Source organism: Ambystoma mexicanum, chromosome 2q (assembly GCF_040938575.1).
Source record: "Ambystoma mexicanum isolate Mex_15411 chromosome 2q, UKY_AmexF1_1, whole genome shotgun sequence".
Lineage (NCBI taxonomy): Eukaryota > Metazoa > Chordata > Amphibia > Caudata > Ambystomatidae > Ambystoma > Ambystoma mexicanum.
This window is the reverse complement of record NC_090924.1, coordinates 489,742,104-489,767,691: the sequence shown is the minus strand read 5'-3', so window position 1 is coordinate 489,767,691 and position 25,588 is coordinate 489,742,104. Positions and strand designations below refer to the sequence as shown.

Here is a 25,588-nt window from a genome sequence, read left to right as displayed (position 1 = left end):
AAATATAGATTTGTGGGCAAATTGACCAGGGGAGGATCCTCTGACCCCTAAACAGACCTCATCATGATGACAATCCATTTCCTTCCCCCAATCATGGGAGCGGGGAGAATTGGGCCAATGACAAGTAGAGAGGGGCAGGCTCAGTTATGCCACGCACACACCCACTTCCAAAACACATAAAAAGAGACTGCTGGGACAGGTAAAGACATTCAATTCCATTTTCTGTGGAGCGTGCTGACCGACGACTTCACATCCAGAGATCCAACACTTAGACTTCCAAGCTAAACAGAGACTACATAACTTTGAACCAAGAAGGCCCTCTGCAAGCAAAAGTATTTGTCAGCAGGCCTCAAAATCTTTTTCAAACTATTCCACAGCCGGGCGAGCTGTCTGAATTCTTTGCCAAGAACTGTTGCCAGTACCCAGAAAGCAGTGTTACATCCAGAATCCACTTGATCCGGAACGGAAAGCAGAGCAGTATCCAGAACCAGAGGCCGCTGTATCCCGAGAGGCTAGACCAGCAGAGCAGAGCTGACCCAGACGCTGTAAGCAGAACCGCCTGAAGTCTAGCCCAGTTGACCAGATCCGTGACAAGGCCCATTCATTTCAAAATTAGGAGTGAGTATCCGCCAGAACTGTGCAGAACCGAATCTCTTAGTTAAAATAATCTAATCCAAACTATTTTAACTTAATTAGAACAGCCTCCTAGAAATCGTGTCATCTGTTATTTTTAAAGCTGCACAACTGTCACCTGTCAATTCTGCAGCTGCAAGCTGTCACCTGTCCTTTTGAGTTTACTTTAAATCCAAAAAACTACCTTCACAAAATCGTCCGTATCTCTGGAACCGTTTCTCCTAGGATCGAGATTTAACTTTCCTCTGAAAGCTTATAATCTAAGCTTTCCAACAAACCTAGATCCCACCTCTTATACTTTTACCACAATCGCGAAATTTACCGTGATTTGCGATTTGGCTCAATTTCTCCACTTGTCAAAATAGCAGCTCCATTCTTTCCTTTGTTAAAATCCGTTTGCAACCTGGCAATAACTCATAGAGCATTGCTAAAGTGAGCCTGAACTAATACCAACAAGCATCTCTCACTCACCCTGAATCTATAGAGGGAATTAAAATCAGTTAGCACATCTTCCCATCCATTGCCATCACATTTAAAAGCATTTTGTGCCTGTGTTTCAAACTTCTACCTGTTTCCTCTAAGCTTGCAGGGGGGGAACTGAATTCCGTATTGTATTTGATTGTATTCCTGAAGACTGTGTGTGTTACTTCCATCTCCTTGCATTGCATATAGGGGGGGTGAATTGCCACCAGGGGAAAAGTGAACATATTATCTCTTGTGAAACCATATCAGTTTATTTTCTGTACTGCATTTATTCCATCTTGCATTTCCTTGAAACCATAAAGCATTTCAGCTACCTCATCCTCTATACTACTTCTAAGTAACTAAATCAGTTTACCAGTAGAACATTATCCATTGTTGATCACTGTCATATTTTAAGTGTGATATCCAATATTAATTTATTATATAAGTGTGATAGATAGATATTGTTATATTTCTCAAATAAACCTTTTAAATTTGCAAAACAGACCTACTTCTTGGCTCAGTGAGGTCAGGGGGATTCTAAGAGTGGGGTGTTATATAAGGGTTGTCATCCAGAGTACATGAACTGGACCTAAAAATATATCAATAAGGGTTTCCCTCAGCATCCCGCTTAACAGACTCTATAAAACTTTCACACGATTGAGGACCTCCTCACAGCCATAGCTTTCATCAACTCTTCGTTACCAATAATTCCCTCGCGATTCATAAAAACGAGGTTGGTGATAACCTCTTCATCAGTTTCTTCTACCTGTCAACCCAACCTTCATAAATGGTCCGCCAAAAACATTCTCACAGCCGGATACGACTTCTGTCTTGAACGCATGACTTTGCATCCTGGTTCTATGTGAAAAGACCTCATTTTAAAGATCTCAAGAGAAAAAGACCGATTTACAATGCCTGATTTTCTTTTGATCGTAAAAACAGCACTGTAAAGGTCTTTTCCTCTTGAGACCTTTAAAATTCATGTTTTTCTTTTATTTTAAATATTCAGGGGATTTCACCCCCTATGCCCCCCATTGTTCCTACACCCCCACCCCTCCATCGCATCCCATCCCCAACATCTCCCGCAGGCTTTCAGACCCAGACCCCAAGTACAACTACTTTGTCATTCCCCAAAACACATTTCTCCTTCCTCAAAGTGATACCTTTCTCTTACAAAAACTTGAGCGTTTTGTCAAGGGTCAAGTCATGCTCATTTTCAACTCTCCCTGAAACCAAAACATTGTCCTGAAAGCAGAACACGCCACTCATACCCCTGAATATTTTATCCATCATTTCTGAAATACGGAGGATACAGACACCAGCCCAAACGGCATCCTTCTAAACTGGAATATGCCTTCATGCTTAATAAAATCTGTGTACTTTCTACTCTCTTCATCCAATTCAATTTGATGACATGCCAACACCATATCTAGCTTTGAAAAAACTTTGCCATCACTAATCAAAGCTAACATTTCACCCATATTGGGAAATGGGTGTCCTTCCACCACAACACACTTATTCCCCTGCCTCAAGTGCACACACAAATAGAGTTCTCCTTATGCATTTTTCACCACAACTAAAGGAGAGTTCCATTGCGTTGCACCCGCTCTATCTAACATACCTTTCTCAAACAACTTTTTCAGCTCCTTCCTTACTCCCTCTCTCATTCTCAATCCAACAGGATGCAATCTTGCTGCAACAGGTTCACACCCCTTCCTCTCATGTTTCATACCTCTGATCTTCTGTATTCCTTCCTTAAATACTTTTTTGCATTTCTGGCAAAACCGACTTACCAACATGCAGCACTTGCTCCCTCGCATTAGGATCCAACTTTATCCTTAGATTTTTCTGAGCTTGCCACAACAAAAGCGTGGCCCCTTTCTTTGTAGCATACACCTTCCCTTGGGTACACCTCCCTTTAAACATCAGCATTGCATTTGAATAACCTAAGAGAACAACCTTATCCAAATTACAACCAACAGAGGAAATATCTGTTCTTTCCAGGTCAGACACGTTTCCACGCATCACACCTTCAAACACATCCTGCAGTATTAGAGAAATGTTGGCTCCCAAAACTGCCATCATTGACACAGGGACACAATTCAAACACACATTAGCATAAGGGTGCTCACACTCCTCATGATCTTCCACAACAAAATGTACCATATTAACAGTTATTGCTTCTTCATGAGATTCTACATCTCCAGAGGAGGACCCACAATCTTCTCTAGTCACATAAAACACTGTCCTCTGAAAGTTCTTGCATCAACTAGCAAAGTGACCCTTCCTCTTGCAGCTGGCACAACCGGCCTTCTTCCCTAGACACCGCGGGTAGGCTGCAAAATGTGAACTACTGGCATATCGAAAACACAGTTTAGCTTGAGCCTTCCATTCCTTAAACAGTGAATTCTTATCTTCATCCCCACTTTTCTCTTGGTCTTTCTGAACTTTCTTCTTTGGCTTACTTACACTCCGATATTTTTAATACTTTTACTTTGGATCCTTTATTTTCAGCCTTAACAAGCTTTGTCACACATGCCAGGGAATATTCCACCCTCTGAGCAATTTCAAGACCCACGTCCAGACTCAGTTCATCCGTGTGCCACAGTTCTTCTATGATCCTATTGTTACAATGGTTCATGAACTGATCCCATATGTCTTCATCAAAGCTAGCCCCAAACTTACATTACAAGGCTAAATAACGCAAAGCTGTGACATACTCTTCCACAATCTCTCCTTCTTCTTGAACACAATCCCTGAAATTGTATCGTTCCAGAATGGTACTGGTTTTAGGGCTTAAATGAGCATCCAATTTGTATAAAGCCAAGTCTAGTTCACTGGTCACATAACTGCTGCTAACATCTTCCCCTACATCAGGAAGCATATTGTATATTCTTTGCCCTTCGTACCCCAAAACATGCATTAGGATAGACAGTTTTCTGTCACTAGAAAAGGAAGGTCCACATGCTTTCCTTATATAATGAAGAAATCCCTTCTCCCACTGTGTCTACTTTATTTTGGGAGTTCCAGGAGTCAGCATAAACATTACAGGGCCTGGCACCCTAGGAATGGCAATGATAGCAAATATTAATTTACCCCACACCAGACCCCATCCATTTTCAGTGGGAACATTTAAGGATGTTGAAGTTTCTTCATGGAGCAAGGTGGAATGCTGCCATCCTGAAAGACAGTGAGAGAAGAGAACTTTGGAACCTAACAAGGTACAATTTACTGAAAACCTGAACCGCTAGATGAACAAACCCAATAAGGGAATTAACTTCAACACTGCAATGGAACCGATAATCAAATGTACAGGAACCACTTAAAAACCTAACACAATTCTGTTTAGAACATGAGGAACCATGCAAAGCTTTAAGTGTGACTATACTAGACTTAACGTACTAGAATTGAGAATCCATTTTGTGACACACTAACAATTGTGAATTTAAAAGAGTTGTTTGTAGTGGAAAAGGTAAGGCCCCACGATCCCCCCAGCCTCGGCTGATATTTAAAAAAAGACCAGAAACAAACACTCTACTGAGTGCTTTTACCCCAAGACGACTTGGCCTTGCTTCCTGAATTCCCCGCTCCCTCCACCGCCATCCCGCTCACCATCAGCCTGATTGGCCAGTGCATCTTGCAACGGGAACTAGTCCCCCAGCACGAAGCCTCAACGCCCACTTGTCAAAGCCTCTGGTAAGGCCCCATGCTTCCCCAGCTGCCCCTAGCCCGGGCTGATATATATTATTTAAAAAGACCTGAAACAAACCCTCTACCGAGCACTTTCACCCTCAAGCTGACCCGGCCCATCTTCTTGATTTCACCGCTCCCTCCATCTCCATCCCGCCCACCAACGGCCTGATTGGCCAGTGCATCCTGCAACGGGAACTAGTCCCCTAGCACAAAGCCTCAGTGCCCACTCCTCAAAGCCTCAGGTAAGGCCCCACGCTCCCCCCAGCTTTGGCTGATATTTTAAAAAAGACCAGAAACAAATGCGCTACCGAGCACTTTCACCCTCAAGCTGACCCGGCCAAGCTTCCTTATTTCCCTGCTCCCTCCACCCCCATCCCGCTCACCAATGACCCGATTGGCCAGTGCATCCTACAACGGGAACTAGTACCCAAGCACGAAGCCTCAGCGCCCACTCCTCAAAGCCTCTGGTAAGGCCCCCCGCTACCCCATCTGCCCCTAGCCCCGGATGATATATATTTTTTAAAAGACCAGAAACAAACACTCTACAGAGCGCTTTCACCCCAGCCGACTCGGCCCAGCATCCTGATTTCCCCGCTATCTCCACCCCCATCCCACCCACCAACTGCCTCATTGGCCAGTGCATCCTGCCACAGGGAACTAGTCCCCCAGCACGAAGCCTCAGCGCTCACTCCTCAAAGCCTCAGCTAAGTCCCCTGTCATGATCCATGCACCTGACCCCCTCAGGTATAACAGCCCCCTGGCAGCAGTGGGGCTAAAGCCCTTTACACTGGCCCCAAGGGCCTTAAAACTCCATCAGAAACATACATGGAGTCGATCCTGGTGCCTTTGGTGCCAGGCTCATTATCAGGAATAAAGTAATACCAGTTTTGGACCTTAATCTAACATGGAGGTCTATTACACAGCTCAGTTCTTTAGAACCAAGCCATGCGGTCTAGTGTTTTGGATGTGGCTGGGCCTGGAACTACATTACCTCGGCTACTTAAACCACACCTAAACAGCAGAACACACTTCACGTTATTGTGCATTCCTGCAGTGTAACTCTCACCGTGTCCAGCTCCTGCTCATCTGCTTCTCCGACGGCCCGATCCTGAAGCCCTAGATCCGGATTCCATTAATAACCCGGAAGAACAAGAACAGCATTAGCAAGCAAGAACACTTACTTGTGAAGTAACCAGCCTTGAATCAATCCTGCGCTTCACTTACCTCGCCCATCTCCGGAGTTTGTCGCAACCTGCAAAGTTAAAGAAACAAGGTCAGCATTAATAACAATTCTTACCTGGGCAAGCAGCGAGTTCTGGCAGCACCCTGCGCTTCTCTTACCTCGCCCATCTCCAGGTTTCACCACAACCTGCAAGGGAGAAGGAACAAGGTCAGCATTAACAAAGCACTTACCTGGGCAAGCAGTGCTTTGATCACTCATCATTCCGGAACATCACTGCAACCTGTACAAAGAAGAGAAGAGAACACAGGTTAGCAATTAACACCAATAAACAATGCAGTGCTCCGCGCATCAATAACTCACCGTGGTCTTCGCCATCGGAGCGGCAACTCCGAGATCTCAACCATCCCTGTGAAAATAAAAGAGACATAGTTAGGGAAAAGCGTAGTTGAGCAAGAAGCCGGGAAAAGAAGACAGAGAAAACAGAGGGAAAGAAAGAGACAGAATAAAGACGGAAAAGACATTATAACTCACCTGGAAGACAGCAAGCAGAGTCAGAGTCACAGCCGATCTGGACCCGACATAAGGGCACATGGACCAGTGAAACAACTAGGTCCACGGAATGCCCGCACCCCTGCACAGAGACGCAGGACAGAGAGTTCAACGCACAAAAACCTAAAGTGAGCAATAACCCCAAGGTAGGGTATTTGGAGCAGGGGGAGGTGGGAGTCCACCCATCACAGAACCTGTATCTTAACCCTCCATTCTCCTGTTAAAGGTGCTACCCAGCGTCTGGCACATAACCAAGCAGAGAGGGGTCCGGGATAGTGCTTAGACCTCCATCCCGTATCATGAGGTGCCCGTGGGGGTACCAGGTGAGCGTAACAGCCCCACGCTCCCCCAGCCTGGGCTGATATTTTAAAAAACAACAAGAAACAAATGCTCTACCGAGCGCTTTCACCTCCAAGCCGACTCGGCCCAGCTTCCTGATTTCCCCGCTCCACCCAGCCCCATCCCGCTCACCATCCGTCTGATTGGCCAGTGCATCCTGCAACGGGAACTAGTCCCCCAGCACAAAGCCTCAGCGCCCACTCCTCAAAGCCTCTGGTACTGCCCCATGCTCCCCCCTGCCACCCCAGCCTCGGTGGATATTGCCCGTCACACCCCTTGCGGCTAAGGGCCACAAGGCAAAGGGCGGCTCCTACAGAGGCATCTCCATATCGTGTCTGCAGGTGTCAGCAGGGGAAGCCAGTGGTCAGCCGTCAACCAGCAGCAACATCCAAAGTAAGTGTGGCATGGGTGGAGATTAGAGCAATCACTCTACTCCAGAAAACCCTGCCACTCTACAATACCATACCTCATAACATAGAACGTAGAATTGTGAACATTAGCCTGCGCCTGACCAAGATCGAACTGTGAATGTTAAGTAAATGCCACACTTAGTTAGAGTTGTGAACAATAGCCTCTCTCACATCTACATAGAATTGTGATTGTTAGCAAGTCCCACACCTAGATACAACTGTGAAAGTTTGCCTACACTGCATCCTGATAGGATCCTGAATGTTAAGTAAATGCCGCACTTAGATAGAATTGTGAATGTTAGCAAATGCCACACTTTGATAGAATTGTGAACATTAACAATTGACTCACTTAGATGGAAAATGCGAATGTACAGTAAATGCCACACTTTCATAGAATTGTGAATGTTACCAATTGCCACACAGATAGAATTGTGAATGTTAAGTAAATGCCACGCTTACATACAATTGTGAATGTTAGCAATTGCCTCACTTAGATAGAACTGTGAATGTTAAGTAAATGCCACACTTGGATGGAACTGTGAATGCTAAGTAAATGCCACACTTAGATGGAATTGTGAATGCTAAATGAATGCCACATTCAGAATTCTGAATGTTAGCAAATGCCACACTTGTATAGAATTGTGAATGTTAGCAATCGCCTCACTTAGATAGAACTGTGAATGTTAAGTAAATGCCACACTTGGATGGAACTGTGAATGCTAAGTAAATGCCACACTTAGATGGAATTGGGAATGCTAAATTAATGCCACACTTAGATAGAATTGTGAATGTTAGCAAATGCCACACTTGGATAGAATTGTGAATGTTAGCAATTGCCTCACTTAGATAGAATTGTGAATGTTAACAATTGCCTCACTTAGATAGAACTGTGACTGTTAAGTAAATGCCACACTTAGATAGAATTGTGAATTGCAGCAATGTACTCACTTAGATGGAAATTGTGAATGTTAAGTAAATGCCACACCTGGATAGAATTGTGAATGTTAGCAAATGACGCACTTTGATAGAATGGTGAACGTTAGCAATTGCCTCACTTAGATAGAATTGAGAATGTTAAGTAAATGCCACACTTAGATATAATTGCGAATGTTAGCAATTGGCTCACTTAGATAGAATTGTGAATGTTACGTAAATGCCACCCTTAGATAGAATAGAATTGTGAATGTCAGCAATTGACTCACTTAGATGGACATTGTAAATGTTAAGTAAATGCCACACTTGGATAGAATTATGAATGTTAGCAAATGCCACACTTGGATCGAATTGTGAATGTTAGCAATTGCCTCACTTAAATAGAATTATGAATCTTAAGTAAATACCACACTTGGCTGAACCTTGAATGATAAGTAAAGGCCACACTTAGATGGAATTGTGAACGCTAATAAATGCAACACTTAGATAGAATTGTGAACTTTAGCAAATGCCACACGAAGATAAAATTATGATTCTTAAATAAATGCCACACTTGGATAGAATTGTAAATATTGGCAGATCCCACACTTGGATAGAGTTGTGGGTGTTGGCAGGTCCCACACTTAGAATTGTGAATGTTAAGCAAACATGAACTCTCAAATCTAGGTACAGCCTCCCCTTTGTCTATTCCTGCACTGAACTAAGCCTTGAGGGTGCCCACTGTGATGCTGTTTTCAATCTACTAGTCTGCATCGCCTGCCTATGCCGTTCTCCTAGAACCATTCTTATTACGATTGACTCAAACCTCGAGGGTGCATGTTATGATACTATGTTTTATTTACACGCTTAGGAATTTTTCTTGCAAGATTGATTCACACCTAGTAAGTTACTGTATCTCACATCTTGAAAAGTACCCCTCTGATAGCACGATAACTCAGGTGCATGCGCTGCACAATTAGAATTACTCTCACCCACTCCACTCACAACTAGAAAATTCTGCCTGAGATAGTTCTGTAAGTTACTAACCTATGTTTTAGATCATAACTCAACCCACACTCTCACCTCCCATACCACTGTGCTTACTCTCTTCTCCACAACATCACTAAATTAGAGTGCAGCTATATCCCTCGATCAATTTTGACCTAGCTGCTCACATGCGAACATTAACACACAAACACCTCATCATTCTAATAAAATGCAGCTATATCCCATGACAAACCGGCCTAGCTGCACAGATAAGCGTCCTAGAGGCCCAACGCAGCCAGAACCCAGTCTTGGTCTCCACCCGCCAGACTGAACACATTAAACTGATATCAATACCACCACACCTAATGCTAAGATGCAGCTACCATCAGGCAATTACATCAGCTGCACACATAACTGGTGCTCCCAAGCACCCTGCAACACCTTATTCCCTCAACTGATCTGGACTAGGGTCCCCAAGGGCGTTCAACCTAGCAGCTCTTTGAGGTCATACCAACGATATGTAGAGGGCTATATAAATGTAAAATAACATAACATAACAAAGAAATGTGTATTTCTGTAATGAGACACTCATTAAGGAATGTTAAGTTACACCAGTCCAATCCAAAGGAAGGTGCTTATCTGAATGCAAACTGAACAAATGTGACACACAGCTATGTATAATATACACTAAACCCACATCTAGGTAACTGTAAAGGAAAAGTATTGTGCTTTGAGAAAGCCTGGATAAAGGTCAAAACAATAGCACATGCCTCCTAATAGGAGAATGTTGGCGCCATGTACAATCTGAAACCAAGATACAATTAAACTAAAATCTAAACATACAAATTAGTACTCAAGCTATTTACTTTTTAAACACCAAACAGTCCAGGCACAGGAATCAAACTTAGCATTTCTTACAAAATAATGTTACATCCCGACTGAGTAGTGAGTATCAGTCTTTGCTAGGATCTGCTGCCAGGCTACAAAATACTGAAATAAAGCAACTGTTACTTAATTGAGCGAAGACACGTTGCCCTGTATTCACTTTTCTTTTTGTATAAAATGTTCAGCATGCCACTGAAATGGTACACACTAAGAATGGATCTTGCAGCCGGGAGGACAGTAGCGGATACAGTATTGGATTTTGGCCATGTGAGCAAAAGATAGAACGTGTAGTGACCCACACTTGAATTTTTCACACTTATGCTTTTAAGCTGTAACTTGTGCAAAGGTGTATCCTGCTCCATGGCGAGGAACTAAAAATATGTATAGAATGCAAATATCATGTAAATGATTTTCTCGGATCCCCTGCATATAATTTTCTTCCCCACCGCGCTTTATGTTCATCCATTCATCTACCTTCACGTGGCGCATCCTCCCTTATTCATGTAGTTCTATTGTAAGGCGCGCATTTGTGGCTTGCTCTGGTTACCGTATATATATATATATATATATATATATATATATATATATATATATATATATATATATATATATATATATGTGTAAGTATTTCCTATAGAAATGTCATCCGCTATTAATGACCAATACAAAACTTACCAATGTGTGGAGAAGGGCTCCAAACAAAAGAATCACAAATAACTGTTATACATACCACAAACGATCATTTGCCCAATTACTGGTACGCATACCACCCTGTGATCAATTGCTAAATAACTGTTGTGCACCCCGCCCAATCATTTACCAAATAACTGTTATGCATACAACACCCACCCATTTTCCAAATTACCGCTATGCTTGTCACACGTGATCAATTAGAAAATAAATGTTGAGGAGACCAGGCCTAGCCATTTATCAAGTAACTGCTATGCATACCATGTGTGATCAATTATTAAATAACTGTTACACATGCCACGTCCTGTCATTCACCAAATTACCATTATGCCTGCATACCACGCATGATCATATAACAGTTATGCATAACACATACAATCATTTACCAAATAACCATTAGCATGAATGATCAATTATCCAATAACTGTTACACATACAGATATTTCATTGTGTGCGTTATGGTTTATTAATAAAACATTTCACAAGTTTATTAAATAAGAATGCAAACTCCATAGAATGCGGTTTTTTACAATTAGATTCACCAGTTAAAAGATTACATAATTTGTATAAAGATCTACAAAGTGACAGTATTAAAGGTCTATTAAAACCCGCCAATAGCCTATTATAGAGTACAGCGCACATCCTCAAAATCCATATTAATAAAAACATTAAAGCATTAAAGTGCAAAACGAGCAAGTCCATAGTTTTTTCACAGTAAAGTGTCAAGTGCTTCATAGTTTCGTTAATGCCAGCCTTTCGACACAATCATCACATTAGAAACTGAGGTTGTAAGCCACCACACGGGCCAATAACTTGAAGAGTAGGAGATTGATTACATTTTAAAAGTCAAACACGAGAAAGATGATTTATTTTTCTAGCAATGGTCTTGTATGCGCAGTAAAGTTTGTAGGAAGCCAGACGTGTAAGAGTTGCGCACCAATCCAACTCGTAAAGTTTCCATTTTACCAACAACTGGGTGTTTATCAGTTCACCATGGGACACCTCAATGTAAAACAGAACATCGACCATCCTGTCAGAGAAAACCTTAACAGAGCAGGCAGATGGCTTTTTATGCATTTCTGCTAAGTTATCAAGTAAAGTTCCCTCAGGGAGATAAATCATTTTAGCATACAGATTGAGTTTTTTTTCTCCAAATAATCTTAAATTCCAACAAAATGAACCCAAATTCGTGTCTAATTATCGCATTGGGAATGGCCAGAGGAAGGGCAAGTGCTTTCTTCCACATCAAACCTTGGATTGTATTGTAAAACAACCCAAAATCCAATGTTAAAACCTCCAACCCATAACTCACAGAAGTTTCAACCTTTGCAACAAAAAAAACAAATTAAAGGTAAACCTGAACATTTACAAAGCCTGTGGAAAATGATTTTCATCTGCAATTAAAGGTACAGATCTTAATCTAAGTCGTTCCTATACTCTCTTTCGGCCTCACAATTAGATATTGTAATACCCAAATAACTTAGGTATGAAACCTGATCAAGCCTAGCATTTCCCACTTTCCAAAACATCATGTTTGGCTTTTGTTTTGTAGAGTATACAACCATCTTGGACTAATTTCCAGTAACAAGTAAATTGTTTAGAGAGGCATACTCTGAAAACATATGGATTTTTCTTTGGAAGCCAATGGTAGTTTGATCGAAAAAGAGAAGGTGATCAGCAAATGACAACCAATGTATTCTCATTCCTCCCAATTTTACAGAAAAAGTGGCGTTGGCTACACAAAGATCTTCAAAATCGGCCAAATACAAATTAAAAAGTAAGGGTACCAACACGCACCCTTGTCTCAAGCCAATCAGTGTTTTTATCGGTTTGAACACGGCTCCTTGCCGGTTAAGATGCACGTTAACAGCATTATTTGAATGGAGGCCTGGCAGAAATATTACAATTGGAGATGAAATTTTTCAATTCAATAGTTTCTACCACATCCGCTCACGGTCCACCATATCGAAAGAGCTGCTCATGTCTAGTGATGCAAAGTAAGTTGTACCGATTTTCCCCTTCTTAACCTCGGCTAACAAATTAGTGATCACAAGGCCACTCAATGAGTTCCCCAAAGCTTTCCTTGGAAGCTTGAGAGGAGAGACAACTTTCCTGTCCATCTATTTACGTCTTGCAATACAAGAGAAGAGAGCACTTTGCTTGTGGCATCTAGAATTGCCACTGAACGGTAATTGGATGGCAAGCCACAGTCACCTTTCTTGAAAATAGGAATTAAGAAAGATGTTTTCCATGATCAAGGGAACTCATAAGTAGTCAAAATGTCCAAAAACATTGGGAATAAGATATCGGCCCACCACTCTTGGTTACACTTCAGTGCAATTGAAGCAAGCCCATCTGCGCCTGCTGCCCTAGATGGTTTAGATCTTGCTACTGCCTTTATTACACCGTCTTTTGACCAATCAAACCCTAAAATAGATTTGTAGTTATCATTTGAAAATTGTAGTCCTATCTTATCTTTTTTCGAATACAATTCCCCCAAAAAATTCAACCCATGAGGATTCGGAGTGTGGCTGGAGTGTACTTCGTGCGTGGAGTGCCCTGAAGCTGCCTTGCTTGTCAGTCTTTCTACCGTGTCTATTGAGGAAAGGACTGAGACTGCCTTCAAAAACTCATCTCCAAGTGGAGTGCTGCAGAGTGTGGCTGGAGTGTTCTTGGTGTTCTTTGGTGGCTGCCTGTAACCTGGGTAACTCCCATGGTGTGGTGATGAATCCGTAACCAAAAGAAATCAGCTTGTACGGAGCCGCTTCCTCTTTCATTGAACTACGTAATCCTCGCAAACTTGAGACCGTTGTGCTGGGGCATCTGGTATGAACTGCTACATTTCTATCTTTTTTTTCTTTTGTCTGTGAACTCCATTTAATGTGGTGTTCTTAAAGCCTGCATCATGTTTGTACAAGCTTTGGGTGTGCGTTGTACTTAGAGAGGGGGCGGACATAACCCTGAGCGGGGGTGTATATATTCCTGGTGTGCTACCATGCCTGGCAGGTTGTGTCCAAAGGCAAACAACTATAACCTGAGGAAAAATGCACTGCATAATAGAGATCAAACTGCCTCTGGCCCCCGTCAATGCTCTAATGTCACGAGAAATGCAAAAGTAAAACAGTTATTCACCAGTTCCCACGGGGAAAGCAAATGAATGAGATTGGCACTGGATCCATCACAACTTATTTCCATTCAGATATTGTGGCCCCAGTTGTGGCCACTTTGCAGCATGCTACTGAGAGCATGCCTATTACAACCCTTGGCTCGGAACATGCTCTCAATGGATCTGACCCATCTTTTGCGGCAATGCATAATAATAACTTGCTTCTGGTACTGTGTTATTCGATACATGACATACGTATGGCTGACAAGCCCGTAGCCGCAGAAACTCTGGATCATTCCGAAACAATCTCCTCTCAGGCACTCTCACATGTAATCTCAGCAATGCATGCTGCCTCTATAGCTGAAGGTAGTTGTTCACAAAATGGCGCAGGACAAGAGTGGCTATCGGCAAGCAAGGTGCTTTTGTGCATGTGCGGGAAAGTCATGGAAGATGTTACAGCTTTGACTAAAGCCAAGCTGATTAATGAAGAGGGTGATACAAATCTTGATGAGCTTATTGTAGCGGCAGAACTTATGGCAGCTCATTGCCAGGATCAGCATTTGGAGCAAGTGTCCTTGGGCGTCATTGATGGTGGGGTGGCAACTAGTGATGTCTCTACAATATATCTAAATATCAGACAATGTAGGCAGAAGAAATGACAGCATCTTCACTTGGCTTCCCAAAGCTGACTGCGGAAGAACTCAAATACTGGTCAATGAGCAAGTAAACCAAACATTTTTAATGAACAAAATAGAAAAAAGTCAGAGCACTGAGAAAGCGTAAGAAAACGGCTAAATGTAAAGGTACACTGACCGGTTGGCTGCTTAATGAAAATAGCCAACTTGTAGTGGCTGCTCTACCCCCTGATTTGCATAATTCTCCGTTTGACTCTATGCTATTATCACTCCCTACAATGGCTCCAGCTCTACTGCCTACGCTAGTTTCAATTCCAATCCCACCTGTGGGACTGGGTGTATGAGATTCAGAACCTCTTATGCTGGCACCGCCTGAGAAGGTTGAGATTGCTGGCGATTTGGCAAAGGATTCTATGGATAACTCACCTGTGTTTACTATGACACAAAACACCTCTAATAAAAAAAGACTCATAGTAACAGATCTGACTTTTTGTTACTGACGCGGCAAATATTGCTACTAAGAATACTGGATTCTAAAGACTTTGATTTTTTTTAACCCATTAGGAATAGCCAATACCTACACAGTCCTTTGTTGTTCTAGGGAAAGGGCAATCATGATTTGATCCTTTAAAAGCAGATACTTGGAACTTGGGTACGAAGTGGATGCTAAAGAGGAGCCCGTACCTCAAATAAATAACACTATGCTAGGCATGCAGAGTGCATGGGATACACTTAAACAGCGTAATCATATTGGGGGGACAGCTGCGAATTCTACCAGTTTGCAGGGAAACATTATGGGGATTCTGACTTGACTCGCGCAAAATCCAAATTGCCCCCCTATGTCTGAAAATTGAACATGCTTGATTAGCATGTGGAACACACGTGGCTTTACTCATATACTGGATGAAGGAGGGTCATTCAAATTATTATTAAAGAATTACATTTTTCTCTTATAGGAGTGTTGGCTTCTTGCTGATTGGAGAATGGATGGTTATCAACTTTTCCAAATTCTAGCAAATAAGGCACCTATGGGTTGGCCTTTTGGGGGTTTAGTAATTGGCGTAAAACATCATCTAAGTGTATTACAGGTGAACTTTCCCTCTGACAGTCCATCCACACTGGCAGTAAGAATTAGACACCCTGGCTTTTGTGGGGGATAAACATCATTAATGTATATAACCCACTAAGCTTATCAAAACATGAAGGTATTCTGGAGGCAGTAACAAAGCTACTTCGTAAATTAGAAAATTCTGCCAAACAGGAACTGGTTTTAATGCTTGCTGTTGCTGCCACCAAACCATATATTAAACTACTTATGTACACAGCGAACCTGAACTGAACAAGAAAGTAATTTCACCCCCAAAGGGCAGCGCATGGACAGAGATGATGTCTGCATGCGACTGCTATATGCTAAATGGGCAAGTCTATGGGAATAGGCCTGGTAAAAACACCTGGAAGAGTGGGTCAAAGTCTTCTGTGTTAGACAATTTCTTTTGCAATGAACGGGTGCTACCATACATTAGACAGCTAGTGGTCAAAGAAATCCCCTTTAGCGATCACTCTATAAATAACCTTCAAGTAGAATGTGGGGTAGGTAGTGAAGATCAGAGGCAAGTGGGAGATCTTGATATTAAAACTGGGGAAATCGGTTAGCCTGGACCACTAGAAGTATAAATAAGGCCAGGGATACTAGCTTGGATTGGCTAGGAGCTAGGAATCACAAAAGATAGTAGGTTCTGCCGATTATGTGGCCTCAAAGATTAACCTGAATCTGCACAACACGTCCTCCCAGAGTGCCAGGAACATGGACCTCAATATATGAGGATGCGCGGACCTTATGCAATGGGCCTTTACAATACCAAGAGCGACTCGTTTTGGAATTTGTCTCTGAACTCTGAATCAAGGTCCATGCAAGTTGCACTTTGTAATGTTTGGAGGGGAGTCCTGGCTACTCGAGAGTTGTAAGGCCTGCTAAATCTTTGTAAATGCTTGAAACATTGTATTGAGATGGCAAATTGCATTCTGTATCTTTTGGCTGTGTAGCTACTTGTGTTTTTGGATTTTTAGGTTTGGATGAATGGACAATATTATATTTTACTTTAATATGTATTTTATCTTATTTCATATTGTATTCTACCTTTTTATTTAATAAGAATTGAATGTATTTTTGATTTGAAAAGGATTGTTAAAGCTCTTTTTTCACCTATAAACATAAATTATGAGGATTCTGGTATACAGCTTGCATCTTCGTCTACAACTGAGAACAAAGCACCATTTGTTATATCCCAAAATGTATTGCTCTGTGTACCATTTATGGCCCGCAAGATACCTTGGCTATCGGTTATGTTTATCCTGCATCTCAGATGGTAACTATAATACCTGTATCTTTGTGTGATCATACGCCTATGATGAATATAGCACTCTTTATCCTGTAAACATATAGAACATAGGGCTCTTAGTTCCCTTTGTTTATCCCTTTTAGCCATTGCCACCCACTCATTAAAGTAATGCAAATGTTCCTTAGGCCCTATCAATCGTCCCTTGGGCATGACGGCTTCTAAGCATGTTCTAATTATCTCATTATGTGACCTTGTGGAATAAACACCCTGACATCTCGGTTTGAGATAGAAGCCACAAATTTTCAATTTCTTTGTTAAACCTCTGACACGCTGTGGTACTTTACAGTCAGACTGCCTCTTACTGGTGTCAACAAAGCCAAAGTAGGATTCTGGTCACAGCACTTGACCCCAATGTTTATCCAAAACTCAATTGATCACTAGCAATGTACAAGCTAATGAATAGTGGGTGTTGTGGGGCCCGCCTGCGGTCACCGGGGCGGGCCTCAGATGATGTCGGGGCAACCGACGCACACAAATGGTGCTGCGCTCACACAGCGTGCGGACCTCAGGGATCACCCTGGTACCTCCGGATCACCAGAGAGATCGTTACCCAGCTGGGGAACCCAGCACTCATCGGTCCAGGCCGTGTGGACACCCAGTCAGGACCCCAGCAACAGACCACTTCCACGTGGCGACCTCCCCCCAAATGAGGACACACAGACACGAGTTGCCACTTCCTGGGGCTCTGCTGCACTGCCTTCTGCGTGCCAGCAGAGCCCCTTTTATTAGAGAGGCGTCATGATATAGTCATGACGCTCTCGCGCATCCAACCACTAGACCAACACGCAACATCGGGGAACAAAAGGACAACAACGAACTAGACACGTAAATGTGATCGATCCTTGAGCTCTGGGATCCCCTTTCCCAAGTTGTGATTGTTTCACTTGTTCCTTTTAAAATAGGAAAAAACAGGGTAAATACCCATGAGTGCATGTACGTGTCCCACTGTTCCCCCTGTCCACGGAAACACTTTGCGACACACCTTCCACCTGTGTTTTCCCTAGACAATTTTCTTAAGAAGATGCACATGGAAATCTGCTCTGATAATAATATTGTTGGAGTAGTTCATAGCTACTTGTAAGTAATGATAATATCCGAGGCCGATTGCATAGAGAGGTTTGTCCGGGCTGCTGGGTTCGAGTATAAATTCACTATTAGAATGTGTGGCCCTAAATCCTCAAACTTAATACCCACTGCTTGTCATCCTTCGTTATTTGTGTCAATCTCAAAATAATTTTCAGAGACAAATCTAAGGCCAAAACGAGACCCACATTAGGACAACCCACTGGGTCTCACCTGGCAGCCTTTGAATATGTCACAAAACCTTCAAATTGCAAACTAAGTAAAGCCATAGTTTCCTGGAAATCATAACGTTAATACCAGCGAAGATCGAATGCACTGTTGAAGACTTTGTGGTATTTCTTATACAGTTGGTGAGCAGGTGCAAGAGAATCAAGGTCACCTGGCCTAATCCCTGCCCACCTGTCAATCACCTTAAACTGTTGGCGTCTTCCTGTTTTCCTGGCTTTTTTCCCTACTTAAACACACCTCTTTCTTTTGCAGTTGGTGAGCAGGTGCAAGTGGATCTAGGTCACCTGGCCTAAGCCCCACCCATCGTTTTAGCCCTGCCTCTTCCTTTCTACTCTTAAATCAAGGGCGTCTCTCGCATGGGCATTCGAAGTGAAAGGCAGACGAAGAAAAAGGCAATTCCTGTTTGGACCTGTTTGGACCGGGAGGAGTCAGGGCCCGAACACTTGCTCAGGGAACAGGTAAGCACACACCGACATGTGTTTTCGCCCTCCGTCCCTGCAAGCCATCCCCACCAATACCAGGCAATGCCAACGTCAACAACATCGCCCCTCCTCTAAGGCATGGACTGCGCAATGCAACAACCTCACCCACATCAGCCTCAAGTCCATCAACACCCATTCATTGTCCACAACACAGAAGCTAATGCATCGCCAACACCCGCTCAGCTGTCGCCCATGCATTAGACATTGCCGACCTCATCAATACACACAAGCTTGATACCATCTTCACCACAGAGACGTGGCTGACACCCACCTCCACCCACATCCTAGACGTCCTTGTCCCTGATGGCTTCATCATCCAACACAGAGACCAACTAAACAAGACAGGCAGAGGCCTTACAGTCATTCACAAGACCTTGTGGCCCTGCACCAGACTTGATGTTGACCACATTGGCTCCTTCGAAGTCCTCTCCTGCCACTTTCCACTCTCCCAGATAGACACAGTGACCTTCCATCTCATCTTCAGGCTACCCAAACCCAACACCACCTTCATCAGAGACTTCACTGACAGGTCACCACCATTTCCGTCATGCAAGCAAACAACATCTTCCTAGGAGACTTCAACCTTCCAGCCAACAAGGCCACCAGAACAGATGAAGGAAGCTCACCTCAGCATTCTCAATACCCTCACCCTCACAGAAGACTTTGCCAACCTACACCTTACATGGACCAAATATTCCTAACCAGACTGCAAAACTCTACTGGAAGCACTCAAAACTACCCTTTCAGCCTCCATCGACCAACACGCCCCTCTGATACAACACACCTGCAAACCGAAACCATAAGCACCCTGCTACACCAAGAACTCAACCTCAGCAAAAGAGTCATCAGGAAACAAGAGAAAACCAGGCACCTCTCCAGTACTGCACCCAACCTGGCACTCCTCATGGAGCTCAGCGCAGCCCACTGACAACTTTTCCATACAGCCACGGTCAAGCAGTGCATCAAGCCGTTACCCAAACCTGCCATACCACACTCCTTCGAAAAATCCACTGCCATCAAAATCTTCTTCATCGACGAAATCAGCAAGATTCGCCAGCACATAGATGCCAGCTCTGCATCCACGGACCCATCTCAAGTTCCTCCAACACTCTCAACATAGGACCTGGTAGAAACCCTGGCCACACTCAAAGCCACATCGTATGCAGATGGCATCCTCCCAGCATCCATCCTCAGGACCCTACCCACAGAAGATCTCCTTCCCTACCCGGAGAACATCAGCAGCTACCTCACTCAAGGCACCTTCCATAGACCCTAGAAACAGGACAAATCCTTCCTCTCCTAAAGAAACCTAGTCTGTATCCTGACACCCTAGGTAACTGTCTCTCCATCACCGATCTTCCCTTCGAGAAAGCAGCAGCCACACAGCTGCAGCAACACATCAACACCAACAAAATCCTCCAAACCTACAAGTCCGGATTCAGACCCAGATGCAGCACAGAGACAACAGCCATACAGCTGGTCTACAAAACCCTCAACATTCTTGATGATGGCCACCCATGCCGCCTGGTTCTACTCGACCATTCTGATGCTTTCGGCACAGTAGACCACCAGGTGCTTATGAACACCCTACATCGGTGCATGGGGATCAGCCACCTTGCCCTACGCTGGTTCAAGTCCTACCTTACCAACTACAATCAGTTTGTTCAGATGAGCTCCTCTAGATTGCCAATGCTACTCATCACCTGTGGAGTCAAGCAGGCTTCCATAGTCTCCCCAGTCCTCTTCACTCTATGCATGGAGCTGCTTGGAGCCCTGTTAGCCACACACAACATCCACATCCACATCCACCTATATGCCGACAACATACAGCTATACCTCAAGATCGACTACATCAAGGAAATCCATTGGCCCAAAACTTGAGTCTTGCTGATTCATTCTTGGATGTCCAGTGCATACTTGAAGCTTAACCCCTCCAAGCCCAAATTTTTTCAACAGCAACAACGAACACTCAGACATACTGATCTGGCTATCAACCAGGAACTCTGAGAGCTTCACACCCAAGCTCACCTTCCGTGCCAAGTCCCTTGGGTTCCACATCGACAAACACCCCTCCTTCAAGACACACATAGCTAAGAAAGCTCAGGCAGCTTGATATCAGCTCTCCCTCCTGCGAAAAGTCAAGCGCTTCATCGCTCCAGAGAGCTTTAGATTCACAGTTGAAGCACTATCCTATCCCACCTGGATGGGGGCAATGCACTCCTCAAAACCCTCCCGTCATCCTCCCTTGTACCCCTGAGAAGTGTCCGATATGCTCCCACACGCCTCATCAATGTTCTACGCAGATATGACCACATAACCCCACTATCTCCCAGTGCACGTACAAATCACCTTCAACTCTTGCTGCATCATCTATAAGGCAGTCACCCTCAAGTCACCCAGCTACCTCACGGAGAAACTCTGCATCTCAGGTGGACAGCGCACTACCAGAAGCCAGGATACATGCTGACTTGAAATCCTCCGCTGTGAAAAGGAAAGCACCTGAAAACAAGCCATCTCTGCCTATGTCCTAACTCTAAGGAACCTCCTCCCCGTCGGTATCAGACTCACCACCAGGCTCCTACAATTCAGAAAGAACTGAAGACCCACCCCTTCAAGGAGTCTCTACTCCTCAACATCTAGGTCATCACATCGCCCCTTGCGCCATCTGACTTGCAAGAAGCTGCCCGCCCCTCTTCTCACGCAACCCGGTCCATTTGTACCCCTCCTCTGTCCCCCCTCTCTAGCCTACCTCGACTGTATATCTGTTCTGTTGTTACCACTGAAACGCACTCCGTTATGCATCTGTAATGTTGTACACCTTTGTAAAGCGCTCTGTTATGTATCTGTAATGTTGTGTACCTCTGTAAAGCGCTCTGTTGCTTCTCCAAGCTAGGTCTGCGCTCAATAAATACCATAATAACACTAATAAAACAATAATAATGCCACATCCAGGAAACAACCTTTAATTTGTCCATGCCAAAGATGGTTAGAAGACACTTCAGGCATAACAGATGGTTTTCAAATGTGCAATCACACCACCGTCGGAACTCGTAAATCGCCCTGAGCCCCAGATTTGTTTTATGAAGCACTCTTAGATTTCAAGTTGCAATTAGGGAACCAGGGCGACATCAGCAAACAATATGAAACTCAACCCCATCGATCTAAATAAGTATTTTTGCTCCCACACAATTATTGCCACCAAATGTGAATAAAAGTGCGCAATCGCTCTGCTCTTTCCATCTTACGTCAGTTTAATAGTAACGACATCGCCAGTGTGAATAAGGCATATGGAGGGAATTCATCAAAATCATGACTGGTAGGCAACACCTTTCACGGAAGCATGATAGAGCAACACAAGGTTGTATGGACTTTCGTTACATATATTCGCCAACATAACACAAATAGATGAATTCATGCAGTTCCAAGTACACAAACGTTTTCATCAGCTCTCCTCATCTGGTGAGTTGTATTCTAGCCCACATAAGGGCAGCGAGCTGGACCTTGGGCACAGCAGTTCACATACTTCCTCGAATGCTTGGTTTATAGAATAGCTATATTAAAAATGTCTTATATGAATGGCGTCACCATGGCAACCAATTCAATGGGATGCAGCAGTCTTTCTCTCATGTTCTATTTCAGCTTTCATTCTTAAAGTGAGCTTTACTCTCGCAATCTCGTAGATGTGAACGATAAGAAACAAAAGAAAGACTTGCAACAGAGTAACTGAATCACAATTGCACTTTAAATACCTGGATGCAGAACCATCATAATGCAAAACAAAGCATCCAGGGTACTTTACAGCGTCCTTCGGAGCTCAAATTCCAATGTTATGTTTATATGTTTTTACGTAGATGAATAGTGCAGAGAGAAAGAACCATGAAAGGCAAATATTCACATTAAACTCAACCATAAATCAAGGACAAACAGACAAACTACTATGGCTATATCGCCTTCCATACGTATATATTGCTACTAACCCTGGTCCTCCCATTTGACCCTCAAACAGAGCTCCGTTCATATTCAAATAATGCACCTTCTTATAAGGGATCACCTTGACACTATGTCTGTTTTCCTCCTCCCCAGAGGTGACAGGGACGGGAATCAGGGGTAGGGGAAGAGGTAGATGAGTGGAGCATAGCTAATCACTCCTGCTTCACCATAGAAGACAACTCATCGGAGGTCTCCACCGTTTCACCCACCGTTCATTAGTAACTGCTCAGGCTGATTCAAGGAAGCACCCCGATTACAAACTTAACATAACATTTAAAGTATGTCTCGGACCAGAATCCTCCTTAAAGTGCAAACTATCACAATGTTCAAACAGATTTCCACAGTCTCTTGGGCCAGCAGACAAGTAACATACAGACCTGCCTTAAGCACACTAATTGACACAAAATCAAAGGAGACAGTTAATAGGGGAGTGCCTCTATTTATAGATAATCATTTTCCATTGGGTCCACCATTGTCCCCTTAGTCACCTGCTATACTGCTTCCGGTCCCCACGGTCAAGCTTTTTCGGTTTCACACTGAATCACTGTGAAAAATTGCCATACGCCAAGGGTGTAGAAGCCCTGGCTTTGGTATTAATTAATACAATTATGTGGGTAATTAGATCCCAGAAAGGATGGTCTGCTAACAAGAGACCCCTTTCCTTATAGGTCGATGTCAAATGCATAGTGACACATGTGCATTGCAACATCAGTCTCTTGATCTGCAGCACCTGCTCTCCCCTGGCACAGATCAGGTTCAAAATCCACAGGTGCCCTTTTGACAGCTGTTGTGTCAGCCAAGTGACTGCAAAGCAGATACTGCATTTAAATCGGCACCTCTGTCCCGAAACCACAAAATTATAAATAATTACTATCCTGGTGGCAGCTTAATCTTTACTTATAAGCCACACCTGTGTTGGGGTGCTGTGGCTGGTAATTCGTATTAATTATTAGAAGGCACATCTGATTGAATCATACACATGTCAGCACTGTGAGTCCAGACCAAATGTGGAAGGGTGGTGTGTATTCTACTCAGCCAGCCAGGCAAGGGACTGCACGACTGTACCTCTTAATTGATTTTTTGTGAAGTCAGGTGACATCCTTCTTCAACAGAACAGCCCATCAGCAGGATCTGTACTGAGAAACAGGAAGCAAGGGGCACATCCCAGCCAATAGAACTAGTCTTGCACCATGGTTTTGCAAACCAAAGGGCCTTCAATGCTATGGGTCAGAGAAAGGATGGGTTTAGTGAAGAGGGGGCTCAGCACAGTAGGACAAAGATTCCACCATCTTCTTTCTTTCTGTACTTCTCCTTCCTTCCTATCACCTCTACTTCCTTTAGCACAAAGCACTTTGGGTTTGATGCAGGAAGTCAAAGTCCACTTGTCACAAGGACAGGCATTGGACTCCATAAAGAAGGATTGCTCTTCTCCAAACACCTGTGGAGTTTTACCTACAAAAGAGGGGGTCTTCCACCCATTCATTAATTCATTTCAGAAATGAAAAGAATTCAAGAATAATTTATTTGGACCCTGAGAGGAGAGCTGTCCTTTCCAGAGTCCTCCAGTTTTGAGTTGACGGCAGGTGTTCCAAGGGAAATGCAAGCTCTGTCCTCTAATCATCCCCAGGGCGGATTGAGGGTGACCTGCTGCTGGAGAAAAACCTGCCTCTCTGATCAAGACCTGCCTTTCTGCCAGCCACACCGGTACTCAGGTCCTCACTTGAAGTGAAGGACACTTGGAGGTGCTTGTCATCCTCCTATGTGTAAGGAGAAAAGAGAACAAGAACTCATCTTGTCCCCGAGCCCCTGAGAGCCAGAACAGTCAGGATTCCTGTTTTACGTCATTGAAGCAATTCAATCCATATTTGAACCATGTTCATCACTATTTGAAACAATAGTACACGCTGATGCAGCTTTTGGCACTCGCTTGTTCGTCAAACTTTGGTGCTGTCCATTGAAACAGCTTGCCACTGCACCATGCCAACGGAGGCTGTCGCCCGCTCTGGCTCAGGTAAAGAACTCATCACTGCAACTGCCACGTTTGTGTCACTTTTACGGCCACCTGCATATTTTTGCGGATCCAACTTGACCCTCTATCTGACCCTAGTGGTCTCACCAAACTATGACAGTTCAACTCCCCTTTGAACAATCTTGTCTTGAACTGCACATCTAGTCACCAGCATCTTCACTGTTGAACCATCCATCAACCCGACCCTGGTGGCCCTAATGATCTGCATTCTTCAAACACTACTTCAATCCGCAGCAGACTTCAGCTCAACCCTGTCTTGACACCTTCTCCCCGTTTGGAACACTATGACCACGACTGTTGTGCCTGGTTTGGGACAGCACCAAGAAGACAGGTTTGACGCTGTTTAACTGCCAATGAACAGCAAGAAGGTATTGTTGACTCCTAACTGCCCCACTTTGAGCCATAGAGCCTGGTTATGTCACTGTTGATCCCTTTTCTCACACAAGACATATCCTTTTAAAAACATTGTTGTTACTTATTACCCTTTTCGCCCCTGTTTCATTACACGTAGTGCTGCATCCTTCTATCTCTTGCACAGCATGTGCTCCTTCTACAGGGGTGGGGCGGTGTAGAGCTGTCCTAGCTTAGTTATTTTTGCATATGGTGTGTTTAATTAAAGTATATTTATTTTCATAGAACTTTGATTTGACATTGCTGCTTAGGTTGCTACTGTTTCATTTTCACACGCCTCTCGAGATTATAGCCTGCCCTCGGCCCATATTATCACAAAAGGCAAAGGAGGTATATCTCTTACCTGTGCCCGCTTCACCTTTATGTTTGGTGTCACACTTGATTTGCAGAAGTGTGATGGCTGAGTAGGTGGTTTAGTCACTATTCATCCTTGGATTCCTGTGGGACAGAAGTCATTTCATCACACTCACTGTTTAATC

The 25,588-nt window shown here is 43.7% G+C and overlaps 2 long non-coding RNA genes across 2 annotated transcripts in view; one reads left to right on the top strand and one right to left on the bottom strand.

Moving 5' to 3' along the window:
- The window catches only part of LOC138569547 (uncharacterized), a 218,700-nt gene that overhangs the window by 63,480 nt on the left and 129,632 nt on the right, over positions 1–25,588 (bottom strand). The gene's annotated exons all lie outside the window — the stretch shown is intronic.
- LOC138569545 (uncharacterized) overlaps positions 1–25,588 on the top strand; it is a 106,637-nt gene that overhangs the window by 70,940 nt on the left and 10,109 nt on the right. Inside the window, exon 2 of the long non-coding RNA XR_011303259.1 lies at positions 18,450–18,655. This is a non-coding gene — a long non-coding RNA (uncharacterized lncRNA). The remainder of the gene's footprint in view (positions 1–18,449; positions 18,656–25,588) is intronic.